At 38.4% G+C, this 20,241-nt stretch overlaps 1 pseudogene; it reads right to left on the bottom strand.

Annotated features, from left to right (window-relative positions):
- Nucleotides 1-17,264: 17,264 nt before the first annotated feature.
- On the bottom strand, nt 17,265-20,202 carry LOC122477109 (annotated as a pseudogene).
- Between the last annotated feature and the right edge of the window lie 39 nt (nt 20,203-20,241).

Raw genomic sequence — 20,241 nt, 5'->3', positions numbered from 1 at the left:
TGAAAAGATGTTCAGCGTCGCTCCTTATCAGGGAAATACAAATCAAAACCACACTCAGGTATCACCTCACGCCAGTCAGAGTGGCCAAAATGAACAAATCAGGAGACTATAGATGCTGGAGAGGATGTGGAGAAACGGGAACCCTCTTGCACTGTTGGTGGGAATGCAAATTGGTGCAGCCGCTCTGGAAAGCAGTGTGGAGGTTCCTCAGAAAATTAAAAATAGACCTACCCTATGACCCAGCAATAGCACTGCTAGGAATTTATCCAAGGGATACAGGAGCACTGATGCATAGGGCCACTTGTACCCCAATGTTCATAGCAGCACTCTCAACAATAGCCAAATTATGGAAAGAGCCTAAATGTCCATCAACTGATGAATGGATAAAGAAATTGTGGTTTATATACACAATGGAAATACTACGTGGCAATGAGAAAAAATGAAATATGGCCTTTGTAGCAACGTGGATGGAACTGGAGAGTGTGATGCTAAGTGAAATAAGCCATACAGAGAAAGACAGATACCATATGGTTTCACTCTTATGTGGATCCTGAGAAACTTCACAGGAACCCATGGGGGAGGGGAAGGAAAAAAAAAAAAAGAGGTTAGAATGGGAGAGAGCCAAAGCATAAGAGACTTAAAAACTGAGAACAAACTGAGGGTTGATGGGGGGTGGGAGGGAGGAGAGGGTGGGTGATGGGTATTGAGGAGGGCACCCTTTGGGATGAGCACTGGGTGTTGTATGGAAACCAATTTGTCAATAAATTTCATAAAAACAAAAAAAAGAAGAAAGAAAAATCTCAAATGAACAACCTAACTTTACACCTCAAGGAACTAAAAAAAGAAGAAGAAACTAAGCCTAAGGTTAGCAGAAGGAAGGAAATAATAAAAATTAGGCAGAAATAGAGAATAAGAAAACAACAAAAAAGATTAATAAAACAGAGGGTCAGGGGAGGATGGTGGTGTAGGAGGACGCTGGGCTCACCGTGTCCTACTGATCACTTAGATTCCACCCACATCTGCCTAAATAACTCGGAAAACCTCCAGAAGACTAGCAGAATGGATTCTCCATCCAGAGCCAAGCGTAGACAAGAGGCCCATGGAAGAGGGTAGGAAGGGCGGAGAGGCAGTGTGCGCTACACAGACTGGCGGGAGGGAGCTGGGGTGGTGGAGGGGCAGCCCAACCAGCAAGGCAGAGCCCCTGAGTCTGGCTTGCAAAGGTGGAGGGGCCGGAAAGACTGTGTTCTGACAGCCAGGTGGACTTAACATCTGGAATATTATAAGTCAACTGCTCTGCTCAGACAGTGGGAGGGCTAGAGGACAACAGAAGGGAGGGCTGTTGAACCCCAGAGGACAGAGCTGAGCTTGGTGGGGAACAAAGGTGCTGGGAAGCAACATCTCCCTTGCCCATCCCCCAGCCAAAATCCCACAGGGTACCAGTTCCTGTCAAGGAAATTGCTTGCACCCCACAAACACCCAACGCTGTGCTTCTGTGGATCCATCCCTCTGAAGGGTCTGCCTCCCTCCCGGTGCCCCAGGGCCCCTCCTGCATTGGACCACTGAAGGCAAAGCGAGCTGAGTCTGCCCCTCTTGCCCCTGTGCACTTTGTGGATCCACCCCGGCTAATAGCCAGATCCCATCGAAGCAGCACCCAAACCCTGGGAGTGTGCAAGCAGCCCATACAGGGGCCACACCAATCCACAGTTACTCCTGCCCCTGGGAGACAGGAAGATAAGGTACACACCAGTCTGACTGTGGCCCCAGCGGTGGGCTGGAGGAAGACATCAGGTCTGACTGTGGCCCCACCCACCAACACAAATTACTCCAGACAGCAGAGAGGAAGAGCCCTGCAGTTCTGTGCCACTCCAGGGACTATCGAAAATGACAAAATGGAAGAATTCTCCTCAAAAGAAACTCCAGGAAGTAGCCACAGCTACTGAACTGATCAAAAACGATTTAAACAATATAACGGAAAATGAGTTTAAAATACTACTCATAAAATTAATCCCTGGGCTTGAAAAAAGTACAGAGGACAGCAGAGAATCTATTGCTACAGAGATCAAGGGACTAAGAAACAGTCAGGAGGAGCTAAAAATGCTATAAATGAGCTACAAAATAAAATGGAAGCGACCACAGCTCGGGTTGAAGAGGCAGAAGAGAGAATAGGTCAAGTAGAAGAGAAAATTATGGAAAAAGAGGAAGCTGAGACAAAGAGAGATTAAAAAATCAAGGAGTATGAGGGGAGAATTAGAGAACTAAGTGATGCAATGAAACATAATAACATAGACATAATAGGGAATCCATAGGAGTAAGAGAGAGGGAAAGGTGCTGAAGGCTTACTTGAAGAAATCATAGCTGAGAACTTCCCTGATCTGGGGAAGGAAAAAGGCATTGAAATCCAAGAGGCACAGAGAACTCCCTTCAGACATAACTTGAATCGATCTTCTGCACAATATATCATAATGAAATTGGCAAAATATAAGGATAAAGAGAAAATTCTTGAAGCAGCTAAGGAGAAACATGTTCTAACATATAAAGGGAGATTGATAAGACTTGTGATGGATCTATCTACTGAAACTTCACAGGCCAGAAAGGAATGGCAGGAAATCTTCAATGTGTTGAACAGAAAAATTATGCAGCCGAGAATCCTTTATCCAGCAAGTGTGTCATTCAGAATAGAAGGAGAGATAAAGGTCTTCCCAAACAAACAAAAACTGAAGGAATTCATCACCACTAGACCAGCCCTACAAGAGATCCTAAGGGGGATCCTGTGGGAGAAATGCTGCAAGGATCACAAAGTACCAGAGACATCACTACAAGCATGAAACCTACAGACATCACAATGACTCTAAACCCACACCTTTTTATAACACTGAATCCAAATGGACTAAATGCTCCAACCAAAAGACATAGGGTATCAGAATGGATAAAAAAAATAAGACCCATCTATTTGCTGTCTACAAGAGACTCATTTTAGACCTGAGGACACCTTCAGATTGAAAGTGACGGGATAGAGAACTATTTATCATGCTCCTGGAAGCCAAAAGAAAGCTGGAGTAGCCATACTTATATCAGACAAACTAGACTTTAAATAAAGGCTGTAACAAGAGATGAAGAAGGGCATTGTATAATAATTACAGGGTCTATCCATCAGGAAGAGCTAACAATTATAAATTTCTATGTGCTGAATATGGGAACCCCAAAAATATATAAAATTACTCACAAGCATAAGCAACCTTATTGATAAGAATGTGGTAATTGCAGGGGACTTTAAAACTCCACTAACAACAATGGGTAGAACATCTAGACACAGGATCAATAAAGAAACTAGGGTCCTGAATGATACATTGGACCAGATGGACTTGACATATATTTAGAACTCTGCATCCCAAAGCAACTGCATATATTTTCTTCTCGAGTGCACATGGAACATTCTCCAAGATAGATCACATACTGGGTCACAAAACAGCCTTTCATAAGTATACAAGAATTGAGATCATACCATGCATACTTTCAGACCACAATGCTATGAAGCTTGAAATCAACCACAGGAAAAAGTTTGGAAAACCTCCACAGACATAGAGGTTAAAGAACACCCTACTAAAGAATGAATGGGTAAACCAGGCAATTAGAGAAGAAACTAAAAAATATATTAAACAAATGACAATGAAAAGACAACAATCCAAACGCTTTGGGATGCAGCAAAGGCAGTCCTGAGAGGAAAATACATTGCAATCCAGGCCTATCGCAAGAAACAAGAAGAATCCCAAATACAAAATCTAACAGCACACCTAAAGGAAATAGAGGCAGAACAGCAAAGACACCCCAAACCCAGCAGAAGAAGAGAAATAATAAAGATCAGAACAGAAATAAACAATATAGAATTTGAAAAAATAGTAGAGCATATCAATGAAACCAAGAGTTGGTTTTTTGAAAAAATAAACAAAATTGATAAGCCTCTAGCTAGGCTTCTCAAAAAGAAAAGGGAGAGGACCCAAATAGATAAAATCATGAATGAAAATGGAATTATTACAACCAATCCCTCAGAAATACAAGCAAATATCAGGGAATACTATGAAATATTATATGCCAACAAACTGGACAACCTGGAAGAAATGGACAAATTCTTAAACACCCACACATTTCCAAAACTCAAACAGGAAGAAATAGAAAGCTTGAACAGACCCATAACCAGCGAAGAAATTGAATCAGTTATCAAAAATCTCCCAACAAATAAGAGTCCAGGACCAGATGGCTTCCCAGGAGAATTCTACCAGACATTTAAAGCAGAGATAATACCAATTCTTCTCAAGCTATTCCAAAAAATAGAAAGGGAAGGAAAACTTCTAGACTCATTCTATGAAACCAGCATTATTTTGATTCCTAAACCCAACAAAGACCCAGTAAAAAAGAGAACTACAGGCCAATATCCCTGCTGAAAATGGATGCAAAAACTCTCAATACGATACTAGCAAATCGAATTCAACAGCATATATAAAGAATTATTCACCATGATCAAGTGGGATTCATTTTTGTGATGCAGGGCTGGTTCAACATTCGCAAATCAATCAACGCGATACATCACATTAATAAATGAAAAGAAAAGAACCATATGATCCTGTCAATCGATGCAGAAAAGGCCTTCGACAAAATCCAGCACCCTTTCTTAATAAAAACCCTCGAGAAAGTTGGGATAGGAGGAACATACTTAAACATCATAAAAGCCATGTTTGAAAAGCCCACAGATAATATCATCCTCAATGGGGAAAAACTGAGAGGTTTCTCCCTGAGATCAGGAACACGACAGGGATGTCCACTCTCAACGCTGTTGTTTAACATAGTGTTGGAAGTTCTAGTATCAGCAATCAGACAACAAAAGGAAATCAAAGGCATCAAAATTGGCAAAGATGAAGTTAAGCTTTCACTTTTTGCAGATGGCATGATATTATATATGGAAAATACGAAAGACTCCACCAAAAGTCTGCTAGAACTGATACATGAATTTAGCAAAGTCGCAGGATATAAAATCAATGTACAGAAATCAGTTGCAGTCTTATACACTAATAATGAAGCAACATAAAGACAAATAAAGAAACTGATCCCATTCACAATTGCACCAAGAAGCATAAAATACGTAGAAATAAACCTAACCAAAGATGTATAAGATCTGCATGCTGAAAACTATAGAAAGCTTATGAAGGAAATTGAATAAGACATAAAGAAATGGAAAAACATTCTGTGCTCATGGATTGGAAGATTAACTTTGCTAAAATGTCAATACTACCCAAAGCTATCTATACATTCGATGCAATCCCAATCAAAATTGCACCAGCATTCTTCTCGAAGCTAGAACAAGCAATCCTAAAATTCATATGGAACCACAAAAGGCCCCAAATAGCCAAAGGAATTTTGAAGAAGAAGACCAAAGCAGGAGGCATCACAATCCCAGACTTTAGCCTCTACTACAATGCTGTAATCATCAAGACAGCATGGTATTGGCACAAATACAGTCACATAGACCAATGAAATGGAATAGAAACCCCAGAACTAGACCCACAAAAGCATGGCCAGCTAACATTTGACAAAGCAGGAAAGAATATCCAATGGAAAAAAGACAGTTCCTTTAACAAATGGTGCTGGGAAAACTGGACAGCAACATGCAGAAGGATGAAACTAGACCACTCTTACACCATTCACCAAAACAAACTCAAAATGGATAAAGGACCTAAATGTGAGACAGGAAACCATCAAAACCTTAGAGGAGAAAGTAGGAATAAACCTCTCTGACCTCAACTGCAGTAATTTCTTACTTGATACATCCCCAAAGGTAAGGGAATTAAAAGCAAAAATGAACTATTGGGACCTTATGAAGATAAAAAGCTTCTGCACTGCAAAGGAAACAATCAACAAAATGAAAAGGCAGCCAATGGAATGGGAAAAGATATTTGCAAATGACATATTGGACAAAGGGCTAGTATCCAAAATCTATATAGAACTCACCAAACTCCAAACCTGAAAAACAAATAATCCAGGGAGGAAATAGGCAGAAAACATGAACAGACACTTCTGTAAAGAAGACATCTAGATGGCCAGCAGGCACATGAGAAGATGCTCCACATCACTCCTCATCAGGGAAATACAAATCAAAACCACATTCAGATATCACCTCATGCCAGTCAGAGTGGCTAAAATGAACAAATCAGGAGACTATAGATGCTGGAGAGGATGTGGAGAAACGGGAACCCTCTTGCACTTTTGGTGGGAATGCAAACTCGTGTAACCACTCTGGAAAACAGTGTGGAGGTTCCTCAGAAAATTGAAAATAGTCCTATCCTATGACCCATCAGTAGCACTGCTAGGAATTTACCCGAGGGATACAAGAGTACTGATGCATAGGGGCACTTGTACCCCAATGTTTATAGCAGCACTCTCCACAATAGCCAAATTATGGAAAGAGCCTAAATGTCCATCAACTGACGAATGGATAAAGAAATTGTCGTTTATATACACAATGTAATACTACGTGGCAATGAGAAAGAATGAAACATGGTCTTTTGTAGCAACGTGGAGGGAACTGGAGAGTGTTATGCTAAGTAAAATAAATCATACAGAGAAAGATACCATGTGTTTTCACTCTTATGTTAATCCTGAGAAACTTAACAGAAGTCCATGAGGGAGGGGAAGAAAAAAAAAGAGGTTAGAGTGGGAGAAAGCCAAACATAAGAGACTGTTAAAAACTGAGAACAAACTGAGGGTTGATGGGGGGTGGGAGGGATGGGAGGGTGGGTGATGGATATTGAGGAGGGCACCTTTTGGGATGAGCACTGGGTGTTGTATGGAAACCAATTTGACAATAATAAATTTCATATTAAAAAAAGATTAATAAACCGAGTTGTTCCCTTGACAATACAAATAAAATTGACTAATCTTTAGTTAGACTAACCAAGAGAAAAATAGAGACCGTAAATAAAGAAAATTATAGAGAGGAGACAATATATCTGATATCACAGAAATACAAAGGATCACAAGAGATTGCCATGAACAATTATACACCAACAAATTGTACATCCTAGAGGAAATGGAAAAATTCCTAGAAACCTACAGAGATGTCTGTTTCCTTCCCCAGATTCGGGAAGTTCTCAGCTATGATTTGTTCAATCACACCTTTCTCTTTCTTCTTCTGGAATTCCTATGATATGGATATTGTTCCATTTGATTGCATCACTTCTTCACAGAAGACCATGAGGGAGAGGAAGGGGAAAAAAAGTTACAGAGAGGGAGGGAGACAAACCATAAGAGACTCTTGAGGACTGAGAGCAAACTGAGGGTGATGGGGGTGGGGGGAGGGGAAAGTTGGTGATGGGCATGGAGGAGGGCACTTGGTGGGATGAGCACTGGGTGTTGTATGGAAACCGATTTGACAATAAAGTCGATTTTTTTAAAATAAGAAACCTACAGAGAAAAACAAAAAAACAAAACAAAACAAACAAACAAAGAAAAGCTCCAAACCAGAAAATTTCATTGGTTCATTCTACCAAAACTTTAAATAAGAATTAATGCCAATATGGGGCGCCTGGGTGGCGCAGTCGGTTAAGCGTCTGACTTCAGCCAGGTCACGATCTCGCGGTCTGGGAGTTCGAGCCCCGCGTCAGGCTCTGGGCTGATGGCTCGGAGCCTGGAGCCTGTTTCCGATTCTGTGTCTCCCTCTCTCTCTGCCCCTCCCCCGTTCATGCTCTGTCTCTCTCTGTCCCAAAAATAGATAAATGTTGAAAAAAAAATTTTTAAAAAAAGAATTAATGCCAATATTTGTCAAACTCTTCCAAAAATTTGAAGAGGATGGACACTCCCAAACTTGTTTATAAGGCCAGCATTATCTTTATACCAAAGATAGATAAAGACACTAAAAGATAATAAACCTAAATTAATATCATTGATGAATATAGATGTAAAAATACTCAACCAAATACTTGTAAACTGAAGTCAGCATCATATTAAAAGTATCATACACCGTGATCAATGGGATTCATTCCTGGTATGTAAGGATGGTTCATCATATGCAAATCAATAATCTAATAAATCACATCAATAGAATGAAAGATAAAAATAACATAATCATTGCAATAGAGGCACAAAAAAGCATCTGACAAAATTCAACATCAATTCATGATAAAATCTCAACAAATTGGGTGTAGAGAGAGTACCTCAACATAATATAAGCCATATGCGACATGCCCAGATAGCACCATACTCAATGGTGAAAGTTTGAAAGACTTTCCTCTATGGTCAGGAAAAAGACAAGTTGTCCACTCTCACCACTTCTATTCAACATAGTACTGGAAGTCCTAGCCAGAGAATTCAGGCAAGAAAAATAAATAGAAGGCATACAAATTGGGGAAAAAATAGTAAAGTTATTTCTGTTTACAGATAATATGATCTTCTGCATAGAAAACCCTAAAAACTCCACCATAAAAACTGTTAAAACTAATCAACAAATTCAGTAGTTAGGATACGAAATCAACATGGAAAAATCAGTTATGTTTCTATACAGTAACAGTTAAATACCTGAATAAATAAAATAATCCTATTCACAATAGTATCAAAAAACAGTAAAATACTTAATAAATTTAACCAACAAAGTGAAAGATCTATACATTAATATAATAATACACTAATGAAAGAAATTGAAGACACAAATAAATGGAAAGGTATCCTATGTTCGTGGATTATAATCATTAATATTCTTAAAATGCCCATACTACCCAAAGCCATCTACAGATTCAATTCAATCTTTACTAATATTCCAATGCCATTTTTCACAGAAAAAGAAAAAAACTAAAATTATTATGGAACCATAAAAGACCCAAAATAACCGAAGAAAAACTTTGAGAAAGAAGAGCAAAGCTGGAGACATCACACTTCCTGATCTCAAACTGTATTAAAAAGCTATGTAATCAAATATATTTATGTATTGACATAAATATAGGCACATAGACCAATAGCACAGAATGATATCAATGAAAAAATCCCAGGTATACATGGTCAACTAATATTTGACAAGGGAACCAAGAATACTAAATAGAGAATAGAGAGTGTCTTCAATAAGTAGCATTAGGGAAATCAATAATTCTATGTAAATGAATAAAAATTTACCCATATCTTATACTACTCACAAATATAACTCAAAATGGATTAAACCTTAAATGTAAAATCTGAAACCATAAAACTCCTAGAAGAAAATATAAGAAAAAGCTTATTTGTATTGGTCTTGACAAAAATTTCATGGATTTGACACTAAGGCACAAACAATAAAAGCAAAAGTGAACAAGTAGGAGTACATCAAACTAAAAAGCTTCTGTACAACCAAAGAATGATCAATAAAATTAAAAAGCAACCACAGAATTAGAAAAAAAATTTGCAAAGTACATATCTGATAAGGAGTTGATATCCCAAATATATGAAGAACTACAACTCAATATCATGAAAGCAAATAATCTGATTTAAAATGAGCAAAGGAGCTGAACTGACATTTTTTCCAAAGGAGGCATTCAAGTGAATAGCAAACACATAAAAGGTGATCAACATCACCAGTTATTAGGGAAATGTAAATCAAAATCACAATGAGATATCACCTCACACCTGTTAAAGTGGCTATTATCAAAACAACAAGATATAACAAGTGTTGGTGAGCATGTGAAGAAAAGGGAATCCTTGTTCATATCAGTGGGAATGAAAATTAATACAGCTACTATGGAAAACAGTGTGGAGGTTTCCCAGAACATTCAAAGTAGAACTACCTTTTGATCCAGCAATTCCATCCCTGGGTATATATCTAACGGAAATGAAATCACAATCTCAAAGAGATAGCTGCATCCTCATGTTTATTGTAGCATTATTTACAATGACCAAGACATGGAAACAACCTAAGGGTCTGTTGACAGATGAATGGATAAATAAAATGTGATATATATATATACACATTTATACACAATAGGATACTATTTTGTTATAAAAAAGAAGGAAATCCTGCCATTTGTGACAACAAGGTTGAACATTGAGGGCATTATGCTAAATGAAACCAGTCACAGAGAAAGGCAAATATTGTATGATCTCACTTATATAGGGAATCTAAAAAAAGCTGAACTCATAGAAACAGCATATTGGTGGTTTTCAGGGCCCAGGGATAGGTGGCATGTGGAGTAAATGAGTAAAGGTAGTCAAAGGATACAGACTTTTATTTATAAAATGAATGAGTCCTGAGGATGTAATATACAGCATGGTGACTCTACCTAACAATACTGTATTGTATATTTGAAAGTTGCTGAGAATGTAGATCTTAAAAATTCTCACCCCCCCAAAAAATAAATGTAATTATGTCAGGTGATAAATGTGTTAACTAAGCTTACTGTGCCAATCATCTAACCATATATAGATATGTCAAATCATTATGTTGTAAACCTTAAACTTACAATGTTATATGTCAATTATATCTCAATAAACCTGGAAAAACTGAAAAATCAACATCACTAAGTTCTATCTGCAGCAGTTATATTTATGGGAAAGAAAAAAAGTTACTTGATGGCAGAGCCTAGAGCAGAACTAGAACTTGCTGCATGGTGGAGCTGCATTTGTCAAGTGAAGAAACTGAGACTCAGAAGAGACTTTTTGAAATACTTAAACCTTTTTTTATTTCAAGTTTTTATTTAAATTCTAGTTAGTTAACACATATAGTAAAATTGGTTCCAGGTACAGAATTTAGTGATTCATCACTTACATATAATACCCAGCGCTCATCACAAGGGCCCTTCTTAATACCCATCACCCATTTAAACCTATCCCCTGTCCACCTCCCTCCATCAAGTCTGTTTGTTCTCTATAAGAGAAAAAAGAGTCTCTTATGGTTTGCTTAGGGTTGTTAATAGTCTCTTATGATTTGCTTCACTCTCTGGAAAAGAGACATTTTAGGTCACACAGGAGAAGGTGCCACTCAAGAAAAGAAGGTAACTTAGGATGATATACATAATTTCCCTTGGCTGTTTGATAATTATTTGAGAATATATACAGCAGAACTTTTAAAACTGTGGTCCCTGAGTCATGAGCCTGAGAATAACTCTTAGTGATTAGTGAGTATTCCTAGGCCTTGCCCCAGGAGATTCAGATTCAGTGAGTCAAGGGATGTTCTTATGTCATAGTTTTGAAAAGTGATGATGTATATATGACCACTTCTCTCTGTGGTGCATGGCTTCAGATGTTTCCAATATCTGTCTTCTGGGCCTCTTTCATGTATGGTCTTTGTTTCCTGGATATGGGTAAATATTATTGATGTCTTTACAGGAAACTGATGGAGTAATTAGTCTGCAAGACTTTTACTTTAAATCACTTATTCTCCAAGTGTGGTCTCTGAATCAGCAGCATCAGCTTCACCAGGGAACTTGTTAGAAATACAAATTCTCAGGCCCCATCTTAGACCTACTAACTTAGGTCTAAGGGAATGACCTAGTACTCTGTGGTTTAACATGTCTTCCAGGTGATTCTGATACATAATTAAGTTTAAGTATCACTGATTCAGGGGTGAACTACCACTTCCTGGGGAGCTCAGTAGGTTAAGCGTCTGACTCTTGATTTCAGCTTAGGTCATGATCTCACAGTTCATGAGCCCTGCGTCAGAGTGCAAAGCCTGCTTGGATTCTGTCTCTCCCTCACACTCTGCCCCACCCCTGCTCATGTGTGTTCTCTCCCTCCCTTTCTCAAAATATATAAACATTAAAAAAAAACACTGCTTTAGATAAATGGTTTACCACTTAAAATGCTTTTGAGGCTGGGATAGCACAGACTTTATCCTTTAAAGGGTAAAGCATTTCTTCAATTAAGCCGACCGTTGTCAAGAGCCTGTTAAGTCTAAGGATCTGTATATGGAATATGGGAGACAAGGAGAAGAGAATTCTGTTCTCCAAGGACTTATAGATTCATATAAGGAATAAGGCAAGAATTCAAATGAGTGACTTTGTGACTCTGTGAAGATCTTAAGAAAAGAGGGTTAAAAAGAGGGAGAGCCACATTTTAAGGTGTGTATTCAGCCTTTACAGGTCCTTGTGCTGTACATTCTTCTGCTTCTTTAAGCTGTACTTACCTAGAATGATCCATGGGCAGAGTGCCATTGTTGGAGATTGGAAATAAAGTTAAAAATAATAAACTCTGTTTAGTGAGTCATAGAAGGGAAAATGTGTATTGCACATGCTTCAACCATGATAGGTTTCTCTACAGCTAGGTTTTGAATTCAGATGTATTTTCACAAAGGCTGGGCCTGAATTGTAAGAGGACAAGCAATTGGTAAACAGAGAATTAGTGGTGGCAGGGACAGATGTGGGAGAGAATAGAAAGGAGCTGCATTATTATTATTATTATTATTATTATTATTTATTTTTATTACCACCATATTGACAAAGAGGATATGAATATTTCTTCCTTTGATATCTTGCTTTACATGGGGGGTGGAGAATGATGTGGTTATGTCTCCTGAATCAAGCCCTGGACTTTTCCACCTGCTTCAGAACCCCAGGTTTCCCAATCTAAAGTAGGCTTTCTTATAAGAGAACTGCCTATGGATATAAATGCTTTTTCTTGGTACCTGGCTGTTCCAGTGTCCTGAACCTAATTCATTCTGATTCATTAGACATCTTGTTGAATACATGACAATTTAAGTTTACTTTTCTATTTTCCTAGAGACAGCAGTGGAGCAAAAACTGGAAGCCAGGGTCTTTCCCTCAGCCTCGGCTCAGACTGTATCTGTGCACAGTAAGTTTGACAGATTGTAGTTCAGCTCCTCTACTTCTATAGTTAAACTTTGTAATCAGTAGCTACTTCCACAGGTTAAATGGTTGTCTTCTCATCCACGTCCTTTGCAAAGGTAACTTAATTACTTGGACAGTGCTTTTACACATTTATCCCATTAATGTACACAGAGAGATATGGCCTTAATTACCAAGAATATAAAAGGGCAAAATGTCTTAAAGAAATAACATATGCTGGGAAAAAAAGGTGCAGGAAGTTAATCAAAAGAGAAAAGTCAAACAATTTCATTCCTGCTCCATCTGTGCAAAAGATCAAAAATCTCATTTAGTGTCATGACTTAAAATACTTATGACATTGCAGAGGTATGTGAGTTTTATAAATACCTTAAAATTTAATGAATTCACATTCACATCTGACAAAAATATCTTGCCCCTGGACACTTAAATACTTTGAAATATATTTTATTATTGGCTGTCCAACTTCCCATCTGTATGATCTTGGGCAAATGATGATCTTTTGTGTTTCAGTTTCTTCATCCATAAAGATGGAGATAATATTTATTTCACAGATATGTCATGAAAGATAATTGAAGTATTCCCCATAAATTAGTCAATGGTGACTCTTAGTAGTTTAGCAATGCCTGGTTTAAACAACACCAACTGAAACAGGAGTCTAATCTATAAGGGTGGTAAACTGGCAATGTTAGAGGTAGAGAAAGTTCTGGTTCATTAAATCTTCTTTTTAATAGGTATGACACGGACTCCAATGTTCAATAAATTTTCCTTTTCAGTAATAATTATAATTAAGTCCTCAACTTGACTATTTCACTGAATATTTTGTTCTCTCCAGTAATATCAAATGGCGAGGAAACATCTCCAAAGAGCCAGGAAGGGATGCTGACATAACTCTGGTAACTAATTAAAGGCAAAAGCATTGGTTGATGGGATCACCAATTCCTCTGTTGTATAACTGTATATTCTACCTATGGGAACAACATTCAGGTTTCTGTAGCAACGTTTACGTGTAGAGAGCTGAATGTGGGTCATCAAATAATAGCAGTTTAATCCCAACATGGAAACTTTTTCCACTCTATGCTTCCCAAAATTACCTCCACAGTATATTGGACACAATTATGAAACACGGAATGGCTTTGCATATGCTTAAGACAGCTATTGCAATATAGAATTGAGCACAGGAAGTGTTGAACATGTTAACTACTACTCAAAAAACTTCCAGTGGTTGCACAAGAAAATATTTTGCAGGGATATTGACTTGAGGTTTTTGTTTTTATGCCTCTGAGCTGATAATAAAGCCTTTGAATAAAAGATAAGGCTATGGAAAAGCTTGCTGTAAAGATGGGATCACCTCAGATTGTCTGGGTATCCATGCATTGAAGATACCACCACAGTCTGACAGAGAGTATGACAGAGGGCAGTGCTCAAGTGCTTGGACTTTGGACTCAGACCAACCTGGTACATGATTTTCCACGTACCAGCAGTGTCACCTTTGGACAGGTTACTTAGTTTCTCTGTCTCTTCTCCTACCTCATCTAAAAATGAGGCTAAAAAGAGTCTATACCACAAAAGGTTATTGGGAAAATTCAGTTGAGCTAAGCAGACCATGGAGGAAATATATGTTCCCATCCTCATGGGCTTAATACAGGGACAAACAGTTTTGTATAGAGATAGGAAAAAAAAGTGCAGAGCAGAGGAGGGGGCTTTGTAGAAGAGGGCTGGGAGAAGATTCATGCAGACCAGTAATGTAATGCAGTCCCCAAACAATATGTAGAGCTAGCTATATCTCTACATTAATTTGGTACTGTAGGCAGAGGTCTGTTCAAAATGTTTTTATGGAAGCCACAGGAAGTTTCCATCAATCTGATTATTCCTTGCTTTCTAATTGGCTCATGCCAAATAGGAAGAGTATCCAATCACATTTAACATGGTGTAGTTTATTGGCAGGCTTTGTTGCATTACATTTTACCTAATTAGATATTGAGTTTACTCAATAACTCATGTGAATACAAGGCCTATAAATACACCCTACCCTGTTTTTCCAGGGTACTGAATGTTTTTCCAAGGTACTGAAAAGGTTTTTACACAATACCTGGACTTTCTGCTAAATTTTCTATGTAACAACAAGGGATCTGATGAAGATGCCTCTAAAACCCTGAAGGAATAGAACCAAAATACATGTTACTGAGACAATTATTTCATCTATGTCTACAAGGCTCTGAGACAGGTGTATCATCATTTTATGAGGCCAGGTATAAAATGAACTCTTTTCTTAATAGTATTCTCCAGTACATCTCAGACAAGGCTCACCAGTTGTCTCATTACAAAGACTTTTGACTACCACCTTCAAACAGCTGGCCAGGGAGCTGGCCAAGAACACTAGATCTGAAGGCAAAAATTCTGTCACCAAGAACAGTAGCTGTAAGTGAAGTGTACTCAGAGGGATCTGAGCATCAAAAACCAAAAGCTATTTTTGGAACCACCTAAGTTTTCATAATAAGAACTGTAGCCCAGTAGAGTTTTATCTACTTCACTTTTTGGACTTGTGATGACCTGATGATTTAAAATATTGTTTTCTTTTACAATGAACTAAGTATTATCAGCTTTAGTTTAATGTATCTATAGTGCAATTTGCTCAAAAGGAAATAGTGAGTTTGTTCCATAATTGATTTGCTAAATAATGACATCCTCTTTATCCATTCATCCATTGATGGACATTTGGGCTCTTTCCATACTTTGGCTATTGTTGATAGTGCTGCTATAAACATGGGGGTACATATGTCCCTTCGAAACAGCACACCTGTATCCCTTGGATAAATGCCTAGTAGTGCAATTGCCGGGTCATAGAGTAGTTCTATTTTTAGTTTTTTGAGGAACCTCCATATTGTTCTCCAGAGTGGCTACACCAGCTTGTATTCCCACCAAAAATGCAAAAGAGATCCTCTTTCTCCACATCCTCGTGAACATCTGTTGTTGCCTGAGTTGTTAATGTTAGCCATTCTGACAGGTGTAAGGTGGTATCTCATTGTGGTTTTGATTTGTATTTCCCTGATGATGAGTTGATTTGCTAAATAATGAGTTACTAAATGGTCAGTTCTGAGACTTTCTAGGTTAGCTTTTTGAAGGGTCTGTAAGGTATAAACTACTTCCATAATAAACTTATTTTGGAAGTTTATTTAGTGTGAAGCAGATACAGGAATACAGTGGCTTTCTATTAGGAAAGATATGAAAAAGATTTTTAAGTACATAAAAAATGATCATTTCCTCATATTTTTCATGTAAAAGTTTAATTCATGTTTAAGTGATATAATTGATATTTAGGGTAATTTTTAAATGAATTAACAAAAACATTTTTAATTGAGCTTTAATAATTAATAAAATAAATATTGGCAGATATAACCCATATGAAATCTTTTTTGTATTCTTACTTTTAAAAAAAAGAATAGCACTGCTAGGAATTTACCCAAGGGATACAGGAGTGCTGATGCATAGGGGCACTTGTACCCCAATGTTTATAGCAGCACTCTCCACAATAGCCAAATTATGGAAAGAGCCTAAATGTCCATCAACTGATGAATGGATAAAGAAATTGTGGTTTATATACACAATGGAGTACTACGTGGCAATGAGAAAGAATGAAATATAGCCCTTTGTAGCAACGTGGATGGAACTGGAGAGTGTGATGCTAAGTGAAATAAGCCATACAGAGAAAGACAGATACCATATGTTTTCACTCTTATGTGGATCCTGAGAAACTTAACAGAAACCCGTGGGGGAGGGGAAGAAAAAAAAAGAGGTTAGAGTGGGAGAGAGCCAAAGCATAAGAGACTGTTAAAAACTGAGAACAAACTGAGGGTTGATGGGGGGTGGGAGGGAGGGGGGGTGGGTGATGGGTATTGAGGAGGGCAATGGGATGAGCACTGGGTGTTGTATGGAAACCAATTTGACAATAAATTTCATATATTGAAAAAAATAAAAATAAAATAAAAAAGAATCCAGAAAATATCCAAGCTTTCCTCCAACCAGATTTATTGAATATAACAAAATTCTATGACCTCAATTGACCTGGATCTGCTGCTTCAAAACACGATCCTTTCTTACTAATATTTTGATGAGTCAGTCCATTGGGTGTCAAAAAGCAGCATACATAAAACAAACTGAGGGTTGATGGGGGTGGGAATTGGGGGGGGAGGAAAATGGGAGATGAGCATTGAGGAGGGCACTTGGGATGAGCACTGGGTGTTGTATGTAAGTGATGAATCATGGGAATCTACTCCTGAAGCCAAGACTACACTGTATACACTGTATATTAGCTAACTTGACAATAAATTATTTAAAAAGCAGCATACTCTAAAACTAACAGAAAAGTGCCCAATGAACACTAAATAAATGGCCTAACTACTAGAACCTTAATAGTTCTACAAGGTAATTAACATAAGGTAGGATCAACCCCAAATGACATGCTGCTGGAGAACTGATATGAGATGTCAAGAGGCCATTTTTTGCATTGCCACCATGATGCTATCATGTTTCTGGATCATAATGTTCCCATTATCTGATTCGAGACACACCACAGGAATATCAGTGGGGTCTGAGATTAGCTTAGCTGCTTGCTGGGTTAGAACCGAGATCACCCAGCATGCCAATCTGACAAAGTCCTGCAGCAGCCCAGATAAAATTCTTGGAATCTGTGCAGAGGACTCCAACAATGGATGGATTCTTCATTGTGTCCTCCAAGTACTGCTCCAAGGTTGTCCATCCTGCCCATCACCTGCCTGGCCCAACTCCTTACTTTTTAAATTTGTCATGCCACAAGGCCAAATAATAGATAAATACATAAAACTTTAGGATACTATAATTCATATTATAAAAATGTAGCCATTTCTGAAAAAAGCCTTTGATATTGAATGTTAGTATCCTAGAAAATTAGCTAATAGAAATGACTACTTAGTAAGACAGATAATTTTGATATTGTTGAAAAAATCCACTATTTTCCTTTGAACAAATTGTACTACAAAAATATTATGGCGAAATCGATAATTTTTAGTTCATGACAAAAATGTATTAAGAATCAGCAGAATAGTAGGGATGCCTGGGTGGCTTTGTCGGTTGAGCGTCCGACTTCGACTCAGGTCATGATCTCAAGGTTTGTGGGTTTGAGCCCTGCATCAGGCTCTGTGCTGACTGCTTGCTCAGAGCCTGGAGGCTGCTTTGGATTCTGTGTCCCTTCTCTCTCTGCCCCTCCCCCTCTCACACTTTGTCTCACTCTGTTTCTCAAAAATAAATAAATGTAAAAAAAAAAATAAAAAAGGAATCAGCAGAATGGCATAAATTTTAAAAATGAAATAGATCAAATGTTAGCATGCTACAGCTCATCATCCCTTGACAATCCCATGAGGGGATGAAGTGGGAATAAAGTTAGGTTTAAATGAGGTCCGATGCTCCCTTTTCATGTCCCTGGGAGGAATATAAGGACATTGTAGGGCTAGAAAACAGAGAGATATTGGAAAGATATTCTCCCCAGACCTCTTATCCCTCCTTCAATTCTTTTCTTACTTCATGCCTTTTCTAGACTTCCAAGCCCCTGAGGTTTGCATTTTATTTCTGTTCCAGATCCCTGATTTTTAATGGCTACTTTTTTATGAAGAAAAACAAAATGTTTTCAGTTTAAAAGTATTATTTCTAGAATTTCTCTCACTGAATCAAGGGACTGGGATTGGGAGGCCTCTCCTGGACAGAGTGGCTCCAGGTAAGAAGGATGTATACTGGGCTTGGGAAAGGTGACCAGCCAACTGAGAGGATGACTAGCCATTTCTGTCTGATTAGGCAGGGCTTGTGCAATAGCAGTTCCCTGAGAGGAGCCAATGCTGCCAAGAGGGCAGAGTCCTTAATATAGTTTCACCATCCTCCCCTCTGTCATACTCTGATCCTCCTGACCCTTAGCACCACCACATCAAAATTTTCTTCTTGAGCTCCTCAACTCTGAATGAGAGAGGAATTTCCTCTCTCTGGGCTTTAGTTTTCTCACCTTTAAAATGAAACTTCCAAGATGTCTCCTGGTTCTCAGATTCTGCAAATCTCTATCTCAGTCATGCTGATCTACCCCCCACCCCAAAGATACCAGTGGTCAAATGTGGCCTAGAAATTGGCGAAGTGGGTGGCTACCTTTGAAGTGGGGTTTGAGATGCTCTGGAAAAACATCATCCCCTCTTACCTTCTTATTTGAAATATCTTTCATGTTATCTTGGAATCTGAAATTTTAACGTTAGTGCTGCATTGCTTTGGGACCTAAAGAGTCTTCTGTTTTTCTTGAGTCATTTTCAATAATATGGAGGTTATAATTGAAAAAACCTTTAGCAATGAGTTATAACAATCCTTTACTTTTACATTTCTCTTTGAAATGTTCAAAAAGTTTTCATATGTGCAGCTCTAAATCATGTGGGATATGTATAGCACAACTATGGAATTTGTTGATGGTTGATAGATAACACCCTGGGACATGTGACAAAAGGCCAGAACCTGGGCCCTGGTGACCTCTCCCAGGACATATGTGCATTTTAAAAAAGGCACTGCCTGGGGTTAAGAATAATTAGAAGGAAATACCTCTAAGGTGTTAGGAATTTCCAGCCCCAGGACACCAAACTGAGAAAGAAATTTGGGGTGGCCAAAAATGAGAATGTCACTCTCTCTCTCCTCTTTTTTACATGAGGAATTTCAGCTCTATTTTTAAAATTAATTTACTTTTTAAAATTCAAGTACAATTAACATACAACGTTATATTAATTAGTTCAGGTGTGCAATATAATGAATCAAAAGTGTAGGAGAGGAGTTAAGATGGTGGAGGGTTAGGGAGACCCTAGGCTTGCTTCCTTCCTCAAACACAGCTAAATATCAAATCATTTTCATCACCCAAGAAATTGATGTGAAGACTGAGAGAGCAAAAGGATATAACTAAAGGTGAAAAAACTGCCACATCCTGGAAGGTAGGAGCTGTGGAGAGTTTATTTGGAGGAGAAAAGAGTTTCAGGTGCTATGATGAGGAGGGAGCCCTAATCACAGAGAGAGGAGAGAGAGAAAGAGAGAGAGAGAGAGAGAGAGAGAGAGAGAGAGAGAGAGAGAGAGAGAGAAAGTGCACACAGGGAATTTCACAAGAAAAACTCTTCCCCAAAACCATCCACAGGGAAATGGAGAAGCACTAAATTCATAAGATGAATGCCATTCTTTATCACCAATGATGCCTCCCTACTTGCCTTTCCTGGTCTCTTGGTTCCATAGTACCCGGGGCACAAAACCCTTCTTGCTACCTGTGATACTGGTTACCCTTTGTTTTTAGGCTTTGGATCCTTCTACCTGGCATCATTGGCAGGGGTGTGCTCCAGGTAGGTCTCATCATTTCCATGGTTCCACTCAGTCCCTTCCTGCTGATCTGCCTTCCTGC

This window comes from Prionailurus bengalensis, chromosome X (genome assembly GCF_016509475.1).
Source record: "Prionailurus bengalensis isolate Pbe53 chromosome X, Fcat_Pben_1.1_paternal_pri, whole genome shotgun sequence".
NCBI lineage: Eukaryota > Metazoa > Chordata > Mammalia > Carnivora > Felidae > Prionailurus > Prionailurus bengalensis.
The sequence above is the reverse complement of the archived record's forward strand: the minus strand, read 5'-3'. Positions and strand labels throughout refer to the sequence as shown.